Raw genomic sequence first — 10180 nt, 5'->3', positions numbered from 1 at the left:
GTAGTGTTTATGTGGAGTCCATAATGTGCCACCAGGTATGTGTTATGGGGTTAAAATCTGAACTACTTTCTCACCAGTCCAATTTGCTGTATTGTCCAGGCTTTATAGCAATCTAGATCAATTCTGTACAATGAGGTGAGATCAAAGTGGTTTTTTTTTTTTTGTTTGTTTGTTTTTGTTTTTGTTTTTGTTTTTGTTTCTATTAGCTTTGAGGAATAAATGCTTAGTGGGCAAGGAAGTTGTGAAATTTTGCTTTATGAAATTGCGTTTTCTCTGTCTTGCCCTCTTTCTTAAAATTTCACAGGTATTAAGCATGAGACTCAATTTGTATATGTAGTCCTAGAATGGAATTCATCTGAACGAATGAGTGCTAAACAAATTGAGATTGGCCATTTCTTAAAAAACCAGAGTGAGATGCCTGCAGATGAACCAGAGCTGTTTCAGACATATTTTGTAATATTCTGGTGATTACCAGAGCCAGGAGAAATAAGGGAAAACTTTGTCTGGGAAGGATGGAACTTCATTTTAGTGGTAGAGCTTTTCCAACAAGCCAAGCATTTCCCAGCCTCGTAAGAAGCTCTCAGAAAGTTATTGCATTTTGAAAGCGTATTTTTGTATGCCCTGGTTGCTTCTATAGGGATAATATAGGGACCTTTCAATGAGAAGAGACAAACTAGCAAGGGTTTAGAGGGGTGAAGATGGTTCACACTAACAATCTCTAATAATCAACAGCATTAAGAGCTGGAATAAACACATTCAGGCTGTACTGCATCTTGATCTGAAGGATGGGCTTGCTCACCTCTCATGCCAGTGACAACCACGCAGGAATTACAGAGGTAGAGACTGTTCTATATCAGATTTCCCTAGCCATAGATCTTAGTCACAAAAAGGAATTCCAGGAAGATGTAGGGAATTCTGGCATAAAGATAAGAAAAAAATGAAAGGGAAAAGGAAAGAAAAATGAAAAAGGGTTATGACACTGAGACAATTTGTACAGGGGACCTGCAGAAAACTAACACAGGTAGCACTGGGAATTCATGCTAATATAAATATCAATTTGCATGCTTGAATTTGAAAACTTACAGCTGATTTGTTCAGCAGAGTTTGTACAGTCATATTCTGTGTGTGTGTTCATCTTGTACTCCTGAGCGTACAAGCCAGTAGCTAAATCAGATGAAGGGGTCCAGGACAGTAAGACTTGGGATAATTCAATTCCCATGAGGATTTTGGAACATAACCACTACAGATTGTGCCAAAGTGAAAACTGAGCACTCTGAGAAATTGTATTTGTTCCCTGGTTGTACATCACTTACAGGATATTCTCAAAAGAAATGAGGAGACCACAGGAAATGCTTTTAAGCTGATATGCCGGAGGCTTAGAGCCACGATAGTTTTCTGATATGGTCTAAAGTCACTTTAGAGTGCTTTGATGGTGTAGAAGTGCTACTTCTGAGATGACTTAATCCAAACTTTTCTACATCGCGTACATTCTGCCCAGTGAAATATCACAAACACAGAATAAAGCAAGAGAACAGCCTCCACTGGAGGTACATATGTAACATCAGAGACCAAGCACAGGTAGAACAGGTAGAACAAAACCCACTGTGCAGCATTAAAATTAAATGGAGCACAGCTTTAACAGAGTGAGTCATATTCTCAGTCCCTAAACTGCAGCCAGGGAATGGGTTGGTCAGTGAGCAATTATGGTCTTTCTGCACTCGTTATTATTTGTATAGTCTGTACTTGTAGGAGCTCAGTCATAGCTGAAGATCATTGCTGTCTGCACTGTGCAAACCTGAAAAAAAACAAACAACTTCCACTTCGTGGAGGTAAGTACATTCTGCTGTTTGTTTAGGGTTTTTTTTAATTATTATTTTATTGCACCTGTCAGTGTTTCCTCATCTTTTAGTCTGCTGCCTCCAGGGAGAAAAGGAAAATATTAAATATCTCATCGTAGGCAAGAGAGAATAATTCAGAGATATTTTCACCTCAGTACGATACAGCAGGGTTGGTTCTTTCTTGGTAAATAGTATCCCTCAGGTTATGGGGAAAGACACAAGGAAATTTCAACTGTTGATTGAAAATCAAGCTGAGAGCTCTTCTCTGGCATCAATTGATTCCAGAGGATCCAAGGCCTTAATGGAAACCAAAGAGTGAAGCTTGGGGAGCTCATCCAATCTCCATGTGGGTAGAGAGAAGGGATAAGGGAAGCCCTGGGGCTGAGCTTTCCACTGACTCTCCCCGAACCTGTGAAAGTCTGATCTCCAGAAATGGACAAACCAACCAGGTGCTGGAATAGGAGCAAAGCTGCAATAATGGCTGCATGCTGAACTTTTCTCATTGTGAGTGATGCCTTTATTTTGCTAAAGAAAGTGCTTTAGAAGGCTGTCAAGTGGAGCTGAAGGCTGGCTTGGCCCTCTAACAGATGTGCAGACTCAGATTATTCAAGGGACACAAGGGTACTAGTCAGCAGAAAGCCTTGAGGTAGCAAAATCTGCTTGTTTGTCCTACTTCATGATACAAGAATTCCTAACTGAGACAAGCTTTAGAGGAGACTAATTCATTCATTTGTACCTTTCACATAATTAGCTCAAATGCTGTCTGCCAGGAGCTGGAATGCTGTTGCTGAAAATGTTGAGGTATTTCTTATATTCTTCATCACATGAAGCCACAAGCGATGACAAATCCAACTGTCAACCAGTCTTTTATCATTATGTAGCATTATGAAAATCTCTCCATTTGGATAGGCCAGTAGTGCCATTGACTGTACTGATCTCTTACAGTTGGTGCCAGACTTCTGATTCTTTAAACCACAGGAAGATTATCTTGGTTTCCTTTCAGCTGCATAATTTGTTTCTTCTCACTCACTGCAAGAACACATTTGGGACTACCTGGCTTTCTACCGTCAAGCATCACATCAGGCTTGCTTTCTTGTAGGAACTCAAGGGATTTTAGTTTTATTTATTTATTTATTGTGAGGACCAATGAAAGGATTCAAATCAGTTTAGATCCCAAGATGAAGCATAAAAATCTTGAAAGACATAATGTAAAACTGTGATTCCTCCTCTACTGTAAATGACATTGCTCTAGATCGAAGGAGGATTGAAACCATGCCTCTCAGTGTGCAGTTGGATCATCTCACTCTAACATGGTAGTAGGAACAGGTTGCTTATACTATTGTTTTAGAGGCAAGGACAGAGAAATATTAAGGCATCTAAGTTGTTTGGTGCATTGCAGAGAGGTCAAAATCACCAATGACATCTATTCCCTTTGTATTTAATACCTTGTAAGAACAGGAAGTGTTAAAGTCTGAGTTAAAAAATGATAATAACAGATAGCCAATCAGAGAGACAACCTGAGGGGGGATCAGGCCTGACCTGATTTAAACAGACAAACTGTGAAATATTTTAGGGTCTGTTCTGGTTTTTCAGAAATAAGCATCAGCTCAACAAAACAAAATAAAAAATAAAAAACAACACAACCCCAAACCTTTACAAAAACGATGAGAAGGCTTTAGTTTGAAAACTCTGCAGCTTTTCTGTGTGCATTGGAATTTGGACCTAATGTGCAATGGGGCATTTAAATGTTTGCCACCATGCTGATCCATCTAGATCTTGCAGTGGCCTGCACTAGCCAACCAACCAGCAAGAGAAGATTATAATTGCATGAATGGGCTGCAGGCAGGCAGCATAACAGAGGGGAAAAACAAGCTAATGTACACCCTAAGGCTTTGAGAACTCCTAATACTTCATATTTTCACATTTATCACATGGGAAATTTATAGAGGTTCTTTGGGAAGTATTCTCACATCATCGTGACATCCTGAGCTGCTGTCATGTTCCAGTGGCTACAGCTGGCTGTGCAATGAGGCGTGCCTTATGGTTTTGGATGTCTGCAGGCTTCCAGTGATGCATGATCACCGGTCCATCAGCTGGTGTGGCTGCAACAATGCTGAGGGTCCGTGTCTGCTCAGCAGGGATGCAAACACACCATTCATGGTGGAGACAGAACTGGGCTTTCTGCTGTTTGCTGCTGCTCTACTGTTCAGACTGCCTCAGAGCATCAGAAGGTGATACTTCCCCACAGTAATATTATCCAATATTAAAAACCTGGGAGACTTCATTTAATAATGTCATCTCACATATTCTGGAAGAATATCATATGAGTAAAATAATTAGAGTGTATTTTGTGGCACACCAATATAAAATGCAGTGACAGATCTATAGCAATATGATGATGATATAATTCTGTGTGAAACTTTCAAGAAACCAGCAATGGCTGGAACCATCTTGCAGTGGTAACACAACTGTTTCCTTAGGGCTTTAATTTGTCCGGTGAACTTGATCTCTTTTAGGGTTATTTATGTATTTAGGTCTTTGAAAAACTTCTGGCAACTTTCTTTTCTGTTGTGGTTAAGCAGATGCATTAACTGCCAGAGGGCAATAAAATTATAGAAGTCAATAGCAAAGTAAGGCTACCATTAATCTTATTTGGCATCCACAAAGCATCTAAAACTGAAATGGATTTTACACAGGCATAAAATACAGTTTGTGTGACAGAACTCTTTGTAGATCTCACATGAACCTAGAGTCTTTTCCTGCTTAGAATAGCAAGAATCTGGATTTCACTTGATAATGTGGTGTAATATACTAGAAACTGTGTACCCTAGAAAGCAGTTAGAAAATAGTCTATTTCAAGGATTTCAAACCTCTGTTTAAAACTAAGCACTTTGTAAAACTGTTAGAAATTGGAAATTCTGTTTTTTTCTGGCTGCTGGGTGCTGAAAACTTCTGAATATCTGGCAGTGGTAAAAAGTGAATAAGACAGTTTTCTTGAATTGGTGCCTGAATCTACTATAGTTTGTGAGCACTCCCAGGAAACACATCCAAGGATTTATCTGAGAATCAGCACATCACAAGACCCTCTGGGAGCCTTCCTTCAGTCCTTCATAGATTGTATGGCTCCAGCCAGCTGGATGCAAGTCATTAAAGCTCCTTATTCTGTCCATTAGCAGATTCATTAATATTTCTCTGTAACTTGGGACACGACATTTCTCATGCCAAGCCTAGGAAAGTTTTCTCTTTGTCTAATTCTGACTGAGAGAAAGTTATGAAGACCAAAATCTCACCAGTCAGAGGAGGAAAAACTTTGTAAAATTTAAGTCTGCAGAGTCTGTCATTCTGCGCAACATGGTAGAATTTCATTTCAGAGACTAAAGTCTTCCACAGAAATGTTGACTGCAGGGGTATTTAACTGTTGTCATTGGGCCCAGTATTCATTTCTGAAGCTTATTAACCTATTAGAAGCAAGGCAATGAGCTTTTCACTGCAGGCCTCACAAATTAAATATGGAAAATACAAGGCATGTCTCCTTCTAGGAGCTGAGAAAATGGATAAACATGGTGCTAAATTGTTCAGATACTCCAGAGATGGGTACCACTAGAAGGCAGCCAACTTAAGAACAAATAATTGTTTTTGGGTAGAAAAACACAATCCATGTATTCTTTCATATACACTTAGATATACTTTTATATATATGTGTATGCATATATTACATATATATATATATATATATATATATATAAAATGCTAAATGTTATGTATACGTGACCATATATTTTAACAGCAACATCTGGGTTCTCAGCAGAGTTTATGGACCTGCGTTTGCAGAATTTTTCTGTAAACCTGAGGGGAAAAACAAAGCAACCTTAACTATTTGATTCCTTCAAGAGAAAATACTTCAGCGCTGAAACCAGTTGGAGCACTATTTGTTCTCTGAAATGTTGACTTGGTTACTTTTCTGAAAGCAAACAGTAAGCAGTAGCTGCTCATTACTTACCATGTGGTAATTCAGCCTTGATGTCAGAGGTTAAGCATTTGCTTTTTGCTCTTGGACATATGTGAGAAAACTCATTAAATAGATTTTTTTTTTTAATAAAGGTCTGTCAATGCTAAGAGGAATTTATGGAAGAAGCAAACTAGGGGCAGCAGGAACAAGCTCAAAGCCCTGCAGGGTGTACACTGTATTGCCAAAGTCAATATTGCCTTTCTGTACACAAAACAAGGAGCCCTCGGGCTCCAAAAACAAGTACAAAAACTCCCTTTCTGCAGGTATTTGTTTTAGCTTTCCTTCTGGGATATAATGTTCTGATTCTTGCATGAACAGCAGCACTACTGGCATTTGACTTTCCCTTCAACGTTTTGTACCTATTTGGATATCTGTAGCATTTCTCCACTGATCAGAGGTTAACTTCTCGTTCTCTGTTTCTCTTGTGTTTACACTCACTGAGAGATCAGTACAACTATCAGTGATGTCTGTCTAGACAACGCAGGACTGGAGCTGTGGTGTAGTATAGCTGGTAAGTCAAACTTGCTAATTGAGAAAGACAGCGCTACATTAGCTAGAGGGGCTAATATAAGGATAGGATGGGCAGTGGTCCATGGAGACAGTTGAAGAATTGACTGAGTGCATCAAATCCCATGTATTTTGAGCTTTGTTGTTTGGAGGTCTTTTGAGGGCACCATGGGGTCTAGCTGCTGAAGGTGTGGGTTTATGGGATGATTGCTAGGCCTCTGGCACCTTGCCCAGCAAGAGCTTTTGTGGAGAGTGTCTGAAACCTTCAGCTAAGCAGCTGCTGCCACTGGCTCTTAACCTGCAGCCACATTACCTCCTGTGAGTGGCAGCATTGGTGATGATGAGCATCTTGCTACTTGCCACATCTACCCTTGGCCTTTCATCCCTGGTCCCCAACAAGTGGGCTTGATCTGAGCATGAGATAAACAGTGGCTGCTACAGAGACTTTTATGGCCTTCCATGCCAAATTCCTCAATGCATTAGATGTGGCTCCTCAAAGAATGAAAATTCAGAGGGCCAAAATACACACCTGTCTGTGTCTCCTTGCTTCTCGTAATCCTTCTCCAACATTGTATACACCTTTCTTCCTCTGCCTCAGCTCAGAACTCTTTGTTCTGTTGAAGCTTCTGCATAGATGAGGACTTCAAAGACTCTGCTTAATTTGTGTTTGTACTTCTAAGTACTGAATGAAGGTGTTTGGCAGAGGCAGGTTCCTTCGGAGTATTTGTGTATAAACATGAAAGTTACAACCTTCTGCTCCTTGCTGCTTTCATCTTTTCAGGCTCAGAGATAAAAATGTAGTTGAGTTTTTGGACTTTACAGAAAGTTTTATTAAAAGAATGACTCAGGCTCAGAAGTTCTGCTGAGCTCCTTTTCTCTTTCTCCATCTCCTTCCTTTAAAAAAACTTAAAAAATTTCCCTTGTTACTTTATCCTACTTTATCCTTCCCAGTCGAGCACTGACCTCAGGCTGTTTTGGTGGATGTCTTGTTGCATTGTTGCTTTGTGGGGCACCAGGGCTGTGTAGCAGGTGGCTTTCTTTGTTATCGACCCTGCATCTGTCCACTGCACAGCTCCTGTCACCACTGATGAGGGTGAAAAACTGAGTGTTTCAGCATCATGTTGCCAGTTTGTCTCCAGATTGCCATGAGGAGACACACTAAGGATGCCTTTCCATTGACAGAGAGAGAGCAGATAACTAACTTCAATATCAGCTTTCCAGATGTTTTCCCCCATATTTCAGGAGGTAGTTGAGCTCAAGAAATCTTTCAGCATAAAGGTGAGAATTGGAGCAGGAATGGCAGTGATCTTTTTTGTACACAGAAACATGGCTTTGAATACCCCACATCATCCAGCACCATAGAAATAACTTCTCTTTCTGTTTTCCAGCAAGTTCCCATCTTTCTTTTCTTTCTCGCTTTTCAGGTGGTTTGGTCTACTTATATCAGGTTGCATTTCTTATATTGATACCAACTGTAAAACAGCAGTGGCATGTAAAACAGCACAATATTTCAGCTGTTGGTACTTACACGCCTAGGTTATGGTGCCTGATAACTGTAAAGGTGTTAATGATAAAACCAGAGTTAGGATCAGGTACTCATGAGTCTATGCATTTTATTCAATGCATCAACAGAAGCAGAGCAGTGTTATATATCAGGCCAGTGACTTACGATACTTATTTTGCTGAACTTTCCATTAGTCCCAGTTTTCTTTTCATCTTTCAACCAAAATCTCAGCAATGAATGTCCTAGTTGCAAATATCATGTCTTTGGAGAAAGAGGTAATTATCAGACATCAGGATACTACTTACTTGTAGGATAAGCATCATATGCACATGGCTCCTCTTGGAAGCTTACTCGCTTGACTTGACTTTTGTGTCAGCTGGAATCTGATAATTTAAAATTGTTGGTCTTCCACCATGAAGAATTCTTTATGAAATACTGTCAAAAATTTACTGCTCCAAAGGCTGTATAGTCCTTAGTAGGTCCTTGAGATATACTTTTATCTTTTTTCTAATGCTGAGCACAGCAGCTATAATATAACCTTTTCGTGCTTGATATAAACCTTGCTGAACTCCATTACAACAAATTTCAGTGCTTCACTTCAAGCACTTAATTTGTATGTAGAGAAACAAAAAAGCCAAACTAATATCCTGCAAAGTGATTAACTCTTCTATGTTATTGCCAATGTGACATTCATCCACAGACATCTCATATTTCCTGGGACTAAGATACTGGCCCTGCTGATTAGACTGGGCCAAGGATATGGGATATCAGGTGGAATTTGCAGCACTTTCCTTTTAATGAATATTTTAATGAGGATTTTCCATGTTCAAGTTCTATCACCTGCTCAAAAGTGCAGTGCAAGCTTTCTTTTGAAGTCCACAAGGATTTCCTTAAAGTTATGGTCAGATAATTTCATTGCTTGCAACTATCATCTCCCAGGTGAGAGGAGTCAATTTCCTGCATACATTTATACAGACCATTTCCAGCAAATGTTGTTTAAGATATCCCTTTTTATTTTGCATTACAAGATGCTGGAAACACGGCAGCTTTCAATTTCTGCAGTTCAGCTAAGGGTAGGTAAGTTCTTTAAATATGTATTAGTATAAATTCAATATATATTGATGTGAAAAAATGCTTGTTGGTTACTTGGTACCTGTGACCCTCCCTTTGCTAACTACTGTTACAAAATCCTGAGAAATCTGAGCTGTTGCTGAAAGAAATGCCACTGAGATTTCTTTTTTTCCCCACACACTTTTCTGAATTCCTCACATTGCACTTGGTTGAAGATCTCTGTGGTCTCTGGGGTTTGGGGCAGGAAGGATTTGTAAGCCTGCAAACCAATGTGATGCTCAGCAGAGGTACTGCAATTCCTCACTGAAGCCCACCTCTTTTCTGACCTCAGTCAGCATCTGGATAGCAGTCACCCACATAGGGCACATTAAAGGATTAAGGCCTTAATTACAGTTTTTAAATGTCATTATTAAATGGGGACTTCCATCCTGCAGAGCACTTGAAAAATAACATTTGTAAATGTTTCCTGAGCAGCATATTCCCTTTTACATTATTTCATCTATTTGTATGCTAATAAGAATTCATCTTCCTTTCTACTCAGTCTCTGCTTGAGCAGTTCAACACTGAATTCACGATTCTGTGTTTTGTGCTGTCAAGATCTTACTTATGTTTTTTAAAAATAGTATCTCAATAATTAATTACAGATAAATTATTGACAAAGCAGCAGCAGATGCAAAGGATGAGTGCTCTGTATCTGAGAAGCTTTTCAAACAGTTATCTTTGCAATAGCACTGATTTTTATATTCTCTTCTCAGAAATAAATCCACTGCTCTTCTGGTGTTTGTTCCTTCATGTGATACTACAAACTACTGAGAAAAAATTAGCATTTTATCTCCAAAAATTCCTTAACCAATATACAATACTGTTAAAAATATCTCCCAAGAGAAAAATACACCAGTGTATCTACACTTCACTTCTGTGATGAAAGCCCTGCGTATTTAGGAAGCATAGCTTTGCTATCAGAGAAACTGTCAACTACAGAGACATAAATGTTCTGCTCGTTTAAAAATGTCTGAATCTTCATATATCATTAATAAGAATACTGCAGATAATTAGTTACATAGTTTGTTCAAAAACGTTGTTGAAACTTCAGGGCCAGCTACAAGAATGTTTCCAGGCTCTTTTCTCAGCTTTGTGAGTTTCTGTGCATCTATGAGGTTCAGTAAGTTTTTGGGTACACAGTGTTGGTCTGAAGTAATGCAAGTTATGCTGACTCGCTCTTGAGCTGCTGACCCATGGCTGGAAGGCACC

This window comes from Tympanuchus pallidicinctus, unplaced genomic scaffold (assembly GCF_026119805.1).
Source record: "Tympanuchus pallidicinctus isolate F22 unplaced genomic scaffold, pur_lepc_1.0 scaffold16, whole genome shotgun sequence".
Lineage (NCBI taxonomy): Eukaryota > Metazoa > Chordata > Aves > Galliformes > Phasianidae > Tympanuchus > Tympanuchus pallidicinctus.
This window is presented reverse-complemented; position numbering follows the sequence as displayed.